Here is a 12,251-nt window from a genome sequence, read left to right on the forward strand (position 1 = left end):
GACAGGGCACAGATATAAAGTATAGTCATAGTGGGGTATGGGTTAATATAGGATCCCAACATGGACCAGGGGAACAGAACGGCTCTAGAGGAGTAGATTTGATATGTATTTTGGCCTCTACAGGTATTAAAAAGAGGAGTTTTAAAGGGATAGCACAAAGAAGATGGTGGGACAATGATAGACAGAATGTTAGTCAGGATTGTACATGTAGCAGAGATAGAGTGAATACATATGCTAATGTTCACAGACAGGCTACAACTCACAGGTTCAGTGATACTTATGCTAATGTTCGCAGACAAGCTGCAACTCACAGGTTAAGTGACAAGAAACACCCCTCCCCAACTTGGTCTCCTGTAAATCATCCTTTGGGTCACACAGACATTCGGAATGTTAAGAACCACCACTGTAAGGGGAGTTCCAGTTGTAAACGACGTAAGCTGCTCCAGAACACCACAGCTGCTTGGCACTTAAATCGTTTAATCAGATTCCAGCCTTGGAGATCATCACCGAACAGACAGTGATGGCCCTGAATTTATGGGCTGAAGAAAGACGACAGATACGAGCCACAGTTCAACAAAACCGCCTGGCTCTCGATTACTCGTTGGCTGCTGAATGCAGCGTTTGTGAAAGACTGGTTAATGACAATGCTCACAACGGTCAGGCGATTAAAGACACTTCTTCAGGAGTTCGAAAATCTTCCCATGCCCAGGTTCAGACTTGGCAACCTTGGTGGGATGGATTAGACTTTTTATTGGTAACTGGAGTCTGATACCCACAGCCCTTATAGCAGCTGGACTCGCTATTCTGGCCATTATGGTGCTCCCCTGCCTAAAGACTTGTGTGCAGGGGGAAGTCACATGATGGAGTAGTGGCCGGACAGTGAACTTCAGCCCTCTCCAGAAAAGTTGAAAAAAATAAAGGAAAGCACAAAGGCACAAAAATAAAAATTAAAGTAAAGTGAATATAAAGGTGGAAAGAAGATGGCGACGAAAAAAGAAAAGTCGAAACCAACGGTAAGAAGAGAGGAAGAGAAGACAACGGAAGAAGAAGGAGAAGGCCTTACCTGTTTGAAGAGGTGGAGAGAGAAACCCGCTCCCTCAGGTCGGTAGAAAGTGGACTACAGAAATGGCTCGCTGAGCCGAGTAAAAGTGCGCAACCGCGCATGCAAAAAAACACACCGACGGGAGGGGCGACCAGCTGGGGAGTCGATCTCCACAGCCGGCAATGACAGCTACAGAACAGCAGCAGCAAGAGGAGAACATAGAAGACAACGAAAACAAGAAAGAAGAGAAGAAAAAGAAAACAAAGAAACAACAGATGGCCAATCCAGAGGAAGAAGAAGAGGAAGAGTACAGTGAAATGGAAGAAGAAGGGAAAGGCAAGAAAATGGATATATTTTCTCTTATTAAAGAATACATGGATTCATTTAAAGAATGGCAAGCACAAGAATTTAGTGATTTAAGAAGAAGAATAAACAGTACAGAAGAGAAAGTGAATAAAATAGATATGACCATATCAGAAATAGGAAAAAGAATGGACAATGTGCAAGAATGAGAAGCAGCAGTAGAAATGGAGGTAGAGGACTTAAAAAAGAAATTAGAAGAATCTAATAAAAAAGTTAAAGAGACACAAGAGCTGTTAGCTCAGAAAATAGATATAATGGAAAATTATAACAGAAGAAATAACATAAAGATAGTGGGCCTTAAGGAAGATGAAGAAGGCAAGAATATGAGAGAGTTTATAAAAGATTGGATCCCAGGATCTTAGGATGTCCAGAACTACAGCAAGAAATGGAAATAGAAAGGGCACATAGAGCATTAGCCTTTAAACCACAACCACAACAAAAGCCAAGATCCATTTTAGTAAAATTCCTAAGATATACTACAAGAGAAAATGTACTGGAGAAAACAATGGAGAAAGTAAGAGAGGACAACAAGCCACTGGAGTACAAAGGGCAAAAAATTTTTATTTATCCAGATATAAGTTTTGAACTCCTGAAGAAGAGAAAGGAGTTCAATCCAGCAAAGGCGATTTTATGGAAGAAAGGGTATAAATTTATACTAAAGCATCCAGCGGTATTGAAAATATTTATTCCAGGACAGCAAAACAGACTATTCTCGGATCCAGAGGAAGCACGAAAATTTGCAGAACAATTACAAAATAGACTGAGAGATGAAGACGTGTAACAAGAGTACAAAAGACTGTGAACTAAAAAGACGTGTGAAAAGGACTATATACATATATAATACATATATTACATAAGTGTATGTGCATTTAAAAGAAAATATATAGTGTATAGAGAAGAATTAATGAGGGAAAAAAAGGGGAAGAGAGGAGTAAAGAGGGAATTTAGAGAGTGACCTTTGTTGTATATAAAAATTGAAATCTTTTCTGGGGGGGGCTGGGTAGGGAGAAATTACGGTCACTGCAAAATCAGTTGACGCTTGCGAGTGAATTCGCAAATCCAAATGGAGAGGGGAGATGTGGTTGCCCGACAAGGGATAATTGGCAACTCAGGAAGGGGAGGGGACAATGGGGTTAAAGAAATATTAGGTAGGAGAATAAGGGAAATGTTTGATGTGTTGAAAATGTTGTCTTATAAACTGTTCAAAGAAAGAAAGCAGAAATGGATAAGAAGGAAAGGTGATGATGAGGAAACGGAAGGGAAAGATAAACAAAGTATAAAATGGCTACATTAAACTATATGACTTTAAATATTAATGGAATACATAACCAAATCAAAAGGAATAAACTGCTAAATTTACTGAAAAAGAAAAAATTGATATTGCATTTGTGCAAGAAACACACTTAATTGAAGTGGAGCACAAGAAATGAAAGAGAGATTGGATAGGACATGTAACGGCAGCGTCATATAACTCTAAAGCTAGAGGAGTGGCTATATTAATTAGTAAAAATGTACCAATTAAAATAGAAGAGGAAATAATAGATCCAGCAGGAAGATATGTAATGATAAAATGTCAGATATATTCGGAGTTTTGGAATTTACTTAATATATATTTGCCTAATGAAGAAGATCAAAAATTTATGCAGGATGTTTTTCTGAAGATAGCAGATACGCAAGGGAATATATTAATAGGAGGGGATTTCAATCTCAATTTGGATTCAAACATAGATAAAACCAGGAAAAAAATTAACAGAAAGAATAAAGTAACCAAATTTATAATTAAATCGATGCAAGAAATGCAACTTTTGGATATATGGAGGAAACAACACCCAAAGGAAAAGGAATATTCATATTATTCGGATAGACATAAAACATATTCAAGAATAGATTTATTCCTGTTATCAGCTTGTATACAAGATAGAGTTAGGAAAACAGAATATAAAGCTAGATTATTATCGGACCATTCACCCTTGATATTGACAATAGAGTTAGAGGATATCCCTCCAAAAATGTATAGATGGAGATTGAACCCCATGCTACTTAAAAGACAGGATTTTAGAGAATTCATAGAAAGACAAATTAAAATGTATTTTGAAATAAATACGGAATCAGTGAAGGATAAGTTTATATTATGGGACGCAATGAAAGCGTTCATCAGAGGGCAAATAATAAGTTACGTAACTAAGATGAAGAAGGATTACAATCAGGAAATAGAACAGTTGGAAAAGGAAATAGCAGATATAGAGAAAGAATTAGCAAGGAAGGAAGACATTACTAAAAGAAGGGAATTGGTAGATAAAAAAATAAAATATGAAACATTTCAAACATATAAGGTGGAGAAAAATATAATGAAGACAAAGCAGAAATATTACGAACTAGGAGAAAAAATGCACAAAATTCTAGCGTGGCAGCTTAAGACAGAACAAACTAAAAGAATGGTATTGGCATCAAGGAAAAAAGACAAACAGATCACATATAATCCAACAGAAATTAATGAAAATTTCAGAGAATTCTACGAACAATTAAACCAAACTGAAAACGAAGGGAAAGAAGGCAAAATAGATGAATTCTTAACTAAAATTGAACTACCGAAATTACAAACAGAGGAACAAAATAAATTAATAGAACCATTTGAAATAGTAGAAATACAAGAGACAATAAAAAATCTGCCAAATAATAAAACACCAGGAGAGGATGGTTTCCCAATAGAATTCTATAAAACATTTAAAGATTTATTAATTCCTCCCCTCCTGGAAGTAATCAACCAGATTGATAAAACACAAAGCTTACCAGATTCGTGCAAAACAGCAATAATTACAGTAATACCAAAGGCAGGGAAAGATCCACTTGCACCAGCATCATATCAACCAATATCTCTACTTAACACAGATTACAAGATAATAGCTAAATTATTAGCAAACAGATTAGCTGATTATGTACCAAAAATAGTAAGTCTAGACCAAACTGAATTCATAAAAATAGACGAACAACAGATAATATTTGTAAGTTTATTAACTTAATTCATGCAGTAGAAGGAAATAAAACTCCAACAGTAGCGGTTGCTTTAGACGCAGAGAAGGCCTTCGACAGAGTAGAATGGAATTATTTATTCAAGGTACTACAAAAATTTAGTTTACCAGAGAAATATATTAATTTGATTAAAGCATTATATAAGGGGCCATTGGCAAGAGTGACAGTAAATGGATATGTATCAAAGCATTTTAACTTAAGCAGATCAACAAGACAGGGATGCCCATTATCGCCCTTATTGTTCGCGTTAGCCATAGAACCACTTGCAGAACTGATAAGAACAGAAAATAAAATAAAAGGGATAAAAATAAAAGGCAAGGAATACAAAATCAGTTTATTTGCAGATGATGTTATAGTATACCTAACGGAACCAGAAACATCAATAAAAGAATTACATAAGAAATTGAAGGAGTATGGAGAAGGGTCGGGATACAAGATTAATGCAAATAAAAGTGAAGCAATGCCAATGAATAATGCGGATTTCTCAAAATTCAAGAAAGAATCACCGTTTAGATGGCAAATGCAAACAATTCGATACCTAGGTATACAAATAAATAAAAACCTCAGCCATCTATATAAACTTAATTATTATCCACTAATGAAAAAAATACAGGAAGATTTAGAGCATTGGAAAGACTTACCATTAACACTAATAGGAAGGATAAACTGTATTAAAATGAACATTTTTCCAAGGATACATTATCTATTTCAGGCACTGCCAATACACTTGACAGAAAAATTGTTTAAGGAGTTAAAGAAAATAATAAGGAAATTTTTATGAAAAGGGGGGAAACCGAGGATAGCACTAGATAAATTAACAGAATGGTATAGACAAGGAGGCTTACAACTGCCAAACTTTAAAAATTATTATAGAGCCGCACAATTAAGATATCTATCAGATTTTTACCAAACAAAAGAAAAGCCAGATTTGACTAGATTAGAGCTAGACAAAATAGGGGAGAAGATACCTGAACATATATTATATAAATGGGATGAAAAATTGGTAAAACATAGGAATTCTCCAGTATTGCACCATTTGCTTAATATTTGGAAGAAGGTTCATGTAGAAAGAAATAAAACAAACTACCAATTATCAAAACTAATACTGACGCAAAATCAGCTAATCCCTTTTACGGTAGATAACCTGTCTTTTAGAGAATGGGAGAAAAAAGGGATTAAAAGAATAGAAAATTGTTTTTTGGGGAATAAATTATTATCCTTTGAACAAATGAAGGATAAATATAATATAACTCAAGATACAGTGCTGGCATATTACCAATTGAAATCCTATTTAAAGGATAAATTGGGAAGTAGTCTGAAGTTACAAGAAGGAAGCAATATTGAATATCTGATTACAGACACAATGATAATTTAAAAATTTATAACAAACATGTATATCAAATTACAAGAAAAGGAGAATGAGGAAATAAATGATAAAACTAAACAAAAGTGGGAACAAGATCTAAACATAAAGATAAAAAAGGTAACATGGGAGAGGTTATGTTTAGGAACTATGAGAAATACAATAAATACGAGATTATGTATGATACAATATAATTGGATACATAGGTTATATATCACTTCTCAAAAGTTAAATAAATGGGATCCAACAGTATCTGACAGATGTTTTCGTTGTAAAAAAGAAATAAGAACAACAATTCATGCAATCTGGACTTGTGAAAAGGTGAAAAAATTTTGGGAAGATCTAAACCAGATATTAAATAAAATTACAGAAAGCAACATACCAAAAAACCCAGAGATCTTCCTTCTAAGTAACACAAAAAATAAAGAATTTGGACTTGATTTGGAGGGTGTACAAAAAAGATTTGTTAAGATAGCCCTAGCTGTAGCAAAAAAATGTATTATGTCAAACTGGAAATTAGAAGATAATTTGAAAATACAGCAATGGTATATAGAAATGAATAAATGTATTCCATTAGAAAAAATAACATATAGTTTAAGAAATAATATAACATTATTTGAACAAATATGGGAGCCGTACATGGAATATAATAGAGAAAACCTACCAGGACATCTATCACCTAAAATGACAAAAGGAAAAGAGAATGGAAAGAATTGACTCAGTGGAAGTTTTTGTTCGTTAATGTTGAGTGACAACATTGTTTGATGGGTTTGATGTAGCTTGGACTCAGAGTTTTGAATGGATGGAGGGGGAGGTGGGGGGGGGGAGGGGAGGAAGGAGGGGGGAAGAAAACGACACTGTATATATTTGAAAGGAGAAATGTGTATATCTTGAATAATGTGATCTATAGTGTGAAAAATAAAAAATTAAATAAAAAAAAAGACTTGTGTGCAGTATTTAACTCAATGGACCCCTCGTCAGAACACTATAACCCAAAGGATGTATGTTTCCCTAATTCTGTCTGATGATTCTGAGACTGCAGTTCATTTACTGACCAGCTTGGAAAAAGACCAAGTTTACAAGTGTTAGAAACAGAATTACCTTTAAAGAAATTGCTCGAGACAAAAATTGAGATCAAAGAACATTTATTACAACAACAATGCAAAGTTGGGTGCTACCCCTTACCCTGGGAATACACACATACACTGGGGCTCACCCAACTTTTATACAGTAAATTTCAGTATCAGAATACCCTCCCCCTTACATTCTTCTGCCCCCTGGATGGGTTTGGCAGAGGCAATCCTTCCTGCCTACGTGCAGTTTCAGTATACTTGGAGGACCAGGGAGTATCCTGTCGGTGTCCCTTCATGTTATTGTCCTTATTCACACCTTCCTGATTCTTGGAGCTACAGTCTCTTGGTATGTAGAGTTGGCTCATCCTGTCTAGGGTTGGCTAATTTAATATGTATAACTTTGTAAATTTGTGTAAGGTTAACTGATTAGATATGTAGAACTTGGCACTTCTGTCTATCCAGACTACCTCAACTTCCTACATTCTATTGTTCCTTACCACTCCTTATCTTATTCTTATGGTGGCTCATTGATCTTGTCACAAAGACTAGAAGATTCTTATGTTAATCATGCTGACTCTGCTTTCCTGCATCCTAATTCCCAAGCTCATCTTGTTTGTACTGGTTACAGCCATTAACTGATGTATGAATTTTAGTTTCCTTCATGTTCATAATTTTAGATCAGTTTTCCCATCTCTCACACAAGTAATACATTCCAGTTGAGAATTCACGAAGCGTAGCTAAAAGAAAAGTAAGGATTGTGAGAGATGAGTAAAACTGATATGAAAATATGAAAGATGAAGAAAATTAGTATGGATATATGTTCAATGAATAAAGCCAGTATGAATAGGATAAGGATAGATAATAGAATGTAGGAAGTAAAGTTAGTCTGAATAAGATAAGGGTCTTCTAGCCTTAGACAGAATCAGCAAGTTCCGCATATGTAATTAGTAAGCGTTAGACAGAATTAAGGTTGTACCCTGAGAGTAGGAAGGTGTGAATTAGAACAAAGGCAGGTTTGTGAATAAGGACAATGACATGATGGGACACCGACAGGATACCCCCTGGTCCTCCAAGTTCACAGAAACAGCCCGTAGGCAGGCAGGATTGCCTAATGCCAAACTCATCCAGGAGGCAGAAGAATGTAAGGGGGAGGGTATTTCTATACTGAAATCAACTGTATAAAAGTTGGGTGAAGCCCCAGTGTGTGTGTGTATTCCCAGGGTAAGGGGAAGCACCCAAGTTTGCATTGTTGTTATAATAAATGTTCTTTATTCTCAATTTTTGTCTCGAGCAAATTCTGTGAAGGTACTTCTGTTTCTCACAGGCTGGATGGCTTGGAGTTTGTCAAATATGCTTAGGAAAGTTTTCTAAATCAATATATTGAGATACCAACGCAGGAGGATGCAAAACTTGATCTCCTACTAGGGAACAAGAAGTATGTGTCAGTGAACATTTTGGGTCCAGTGACCATCATGTCATTTGTTTCAAGTTAATTATGGGTAAGGACAGGTCTGGTCCTCGAGTTGAGATTCTAAATTGGAGAAAGGCCAATTTTGTGGAAATGAGAAAGGATCCAGGAAGAGGAGATTGGGATAAGTTGTTTTCTGGAAAGATGTGTTACTGAAAGTGGAAGGCCTTCAACGGTGATTTTTTGAGAGTGCAGAGTTTGCATGTTCCTGTTAGGGATATTGGCAATCTGGTTAGGAAGAAGAGAGAGGTGTATTGTATAGCAGGTATCGGCAACAAGGAGCAAATGAGGTACTAGAAGAATAAATGTAAGAAAATACTGAAGGAAATCAGGAAGGCAAAAAGAAGACATGAGGTTGCTTTGGCAGATAATGTGAAGGTAAACCCAAAGGGTTACTACAAGTATGTTAAGAGTAAAAGGATAGCAAGGGACAAAATTAATTCCCTAGAAAATCAGAATGGCCGTCTATGTGTGGAGCCTAACAAGAGAGGTGAGATCTTAAGCAGTTTTTTTGTATCAGTATTTACTCAGGAAACTGGCATAGTGTATAAGGAAGGAAGGGAAACAAACAGTAGTGGCAAGGAACACAGAGATTAAAGAGGAGGAGGTGCCTGCTGCCTTGCAGCATATAAAGGTAGATAAATCTCCAGGGCCTGACATGATATTCCCTCAGACCTTGAGGGAGACTAGTGTAGAAATTGCATGGGCCCTGGTAGAAATATTTAAAATGTCCTTAGCCATGAGTGAGGTGCTGGAGGATTGGAGGGTAGCTCATGCTGTTCCTTTGTTTAAAAAAGCCTCTAAAAGTAAACCAGGAAATTACAGGCCAGTGAGACTAATGTTAGTAATAGGTAAATTATTGGAGGGTGTTCTGAGAGATAAGATATACTAATATATCAAGGGCTGATTAAGGACAGTCAGCATGGCTTTGTGCGTGGCAAGTCATGTTGAACAAATCTTAAAGAGTTTTTCAAGGAGGTTACCAAGAAGCTAGATGAAGGAAAGGCTGAGGATATTGTCTACATGGACCTTCGTAAGTGCTTTGACAAGGTCCCACATGGGAGGCTAGATCAGAAGGTTCAGACACTAGCTATCCATGGAGAGGTTGTAAAATGGATTCAAAATTCATGGAATGGGAGAAAACAGAGAGTGGTAGTGGATGATTGCTTCTCAAACTGGAGCTTGTGATTAGTGGTGTGCCTCATGGATCGGTGCTGGGATCATTGTTGTTTGTTGTCTATATCAATGATCTGGATGATAATGTGGGAAATTAGATCTGCAAGTTTGCTGATGACACTAAGACTGGAGACATTGTGGACAGTGAAGAAGGCTTTCAAAGCGTGCAGAGGGATCTGGACCAATTGGAAAAATGTAATTTAATGCAGAAAAATGTGAGGTGTTGCATTTTGGAAGGACAAACAAAGGTAGGACATACAGAATAAATGGTGGGGCACTGAGGAGTGTGGAGGAACAAAGGGATCTGGGAATACAGGTACATAATTCCCTGAAAATGGCATCACAGGTAGACGGGGTTGTAAAGAAAGCTTCTGGCATCTTGGCCTTCATAAATCGAAGTATTGAGGACAGGAGTTGGGATGTTATGGTAAGGTTGTATAAGACATTGGTGAGGCCAAATTTGAAGTATTGTGTGGAGTTTTGGTCACCAAATTACAAGAAAAATATCAGCAAGATTGAAAGAGTCCAGAGAAGATTTATTAGGATGTTGCTGAGTCTTCAGGAGTTGAATTACAGAGAAAGGTTAACCAGGTTAGACTTTGTTCCTTGGAGTATAGAAGAATAAGGGGAAATTTGATAGATGTTTACAAAATTATGAGAGGTATAGACAGAGTAAATGGGAGTAGGGTCTTTCCACTTAGATTAGGAAAGATAAATACAAGAGGACATGGCTTTAGGGTGAAATGGGAAAGGTTTAGGAGAAATATTAGGGGGAACTTTTTCACTCAGAGAGTGTGGGAGTGTGGAGTGTGTTGCTCTCTGACATGGTAAATGGTGGCTCACTTTTAAATTTGAAAAAGAAATTGGATATATATATAGATGGGAGAGGTCTGGAGGGTTATGGAATGGGTGCAGATCAATGGGACTAGTGGCATGATGTTTTCAGCACAGACTAGAAGGGCCAAATGGCCTGTTTTCTGTACAGTAGTGTACTATGGTTCTCTGGTGGAGTCACTGTCTCCCAATACCAGAGGCCCTGGTTTGACCCTGACCCTGCCCACCATCTGTGTGGAGTTTGCATGCTCAGGGCTGAAAATGTTTAATACCAGGGGGAATAATTTTAAGGTGCTTGAAAGAACAGGACGGTGCAAGGGGTACTTTCTTCACCCAGAAGAAAGTGTGCATGGAATGCGCAGCTGGCAAAAGTGGTGGAGGCAGGTACAATGCCATCTTTAAAGTGACTATTAGTGAGGTACGTGGAACTGTAAAAAATGGAAGGTAATGGAGCAAGGAAATTTTGGGTAGTCGTTAGAGTTGGCTGAAGGGCCTGTACTGTTCTGTAGATTTCCATGTTCTTTCCATCAACGATCAGGCTCTTGAACCTCCTTATACTAACCTAACCCTAACTATAAACTACTCTGGGATCTCCAAAAGACTGTCTGCACCATTCCATGGTCACCTTTTTTTCCTTGCAGCACTGTAAGTATGAATATTTATATATCTGTCCTTATATATTTAATATATTTCTTCGGTCTTGGTATATTGTGGTAATTTAATGTATATAGTGGTATCTTACATATCTGTGTGGCTGCGGCAAGGAAGAATTTCAGTACTTCTGTACATTGTACTTCTGGATATGAATTAACTCACATCTGCTCACTCTCAATGAGATCCCACCTGGTTTTCCTTGCCCACGACAACAGAGGAATCAGAAACATGAGAGGTAGCAGAGGCTGGAAACTGGAGCAAAAAGCAATCTGATGGAGGAACCCAGCAGGTTGAACAGGATTGTGGAGGGAATATGACCCCGCATCAGAACTGAGTGTGCAAAGGGAAGAGAGCTGAGCTGAGACCGAGGCGTGAGACAGGCCGGGAGCTGATAGGTGGGATCAGCTGAGATGGGGGATGATGGGAAGATGGAGATGGGAGGGGAGGGGGATGGGTAGAGAGGCTGGAGGTGATCAGTGGAACAAGATGAGGGAGGGCATAGGAAAGGGTTAACCCAGAGAAAAGAACGCTTTCAGATGCTGTAAAACCAAAGCAAAACATGGTGCTGGAGGAACTCAGCAGGTCAGGCAGCGTGCGTGGGAGGCCACGGTTGATTTTTCAGGCAGAACCCCTTTATCAGGAATAGCAATAAATGGATAGTCCCCAAGTAAAAAGGTGGGGAAAGGTAGAGAATCACATACTACCAGGTGATAGGTGAATACAGGTGGGAGGGGGTGAAAAGAAAGAAGCTGCGAGTTGATGGGGGACTGGGGCAGAGGGTTAAGAAGGGCACAGATAGGAGGAAGGAAGAGAGGGGGGTGCATCCTCTCTGTTCACAGGCAAGATCCCAGATGAATGGAGAGCAGCCGGTTTGTTTGCTTGTTTAAGAAGCACATTAGAGACAATCTAGAAATTTATAAGTCAGTGAGACTCCCATCAGCACTAGGGAGACAATCAGAATTTGAGTCAAATTCTCCAAAATTGACTCAAATTTTCCAAATTTGTCTCAAATTCAGAAAAGCATGGTCTTCTGTAGCCTTTGTACAGGCTGGTTCATATCTTACCAAATTGATTGAGTTTCTCTGAGAAGGTGTTAAAGCTGTTTGTTGAGGGTAGGGACATGGATTTTAGCAAGGTGTTTGACAAGGACCCTCATGGTAGGCTAATCCAGAGACTTGTTAGATTGGATTCAAACCTGGCTTGGCTGTAGTGGAAAGGTGTTTCCCTAACTGGATGTCTGGTATTCTG

Source organism: Narcine bancroftii, chromosome 3 (assembly GCF_036971445.1).
Source record: "Narcine bancroftii isolate sNarBan1 chromosome 3, sNarBan1.hap1, whole genome shotgun sequence".
Classification (NCBI taxonomy): Eukaryota; Metazoa; Chordata; class Chondrichthyes; order Torpediniformes; family Narcinidae; genus Narcine; species Narcine bancroftii.